This window comes from Protopterus annectens, chromosome 5.part1 (genome assembly GCF_019279795.1).
Source record: "Protopterus annectens isolate FY-2018-M chromosome 5.part1, PAN1.0, whole genome shotgun sequence".
Classification (NCBI taxonomy): domain Eukaryota; kingdom Metazoa; phylum Chordata; order Ceratodontiformes; family Protopteridae; genus Protopterus; species Protopterus annectens.
The window spans coordinates 424,551,583-424,551,881 of NC_056736.1; positions in this window are offsets into that span (position 1 = coordinate 424,551,583).

Genomic DNA, 299 nt, shown 5'->3' on the forward strand with positions numbered 1-299 from the left:
TGCACAAAACAATTATTTTGTACCTGAAACACCTAAATTTTATAAGAAACAGTATAAAGCAACTATAATGCTACAAGAATAACCTTTTATTTAGGCAAAACAATGAAGTACTCTCCTTTCTACTAGCTGTGGGTATGTGTTGCCCTGCAAAGTCTGACGTCTCTACGTACAGGTCCTATAGGGGTGCCACCTTTCCAAACGGCCAAAGTGGGACATGTTCTGTAGAAATGTCAGACTTTCCAGGACAAAACATACCTACAGCCATGCATAGTACAGAATTATACATATTTGCACAAATA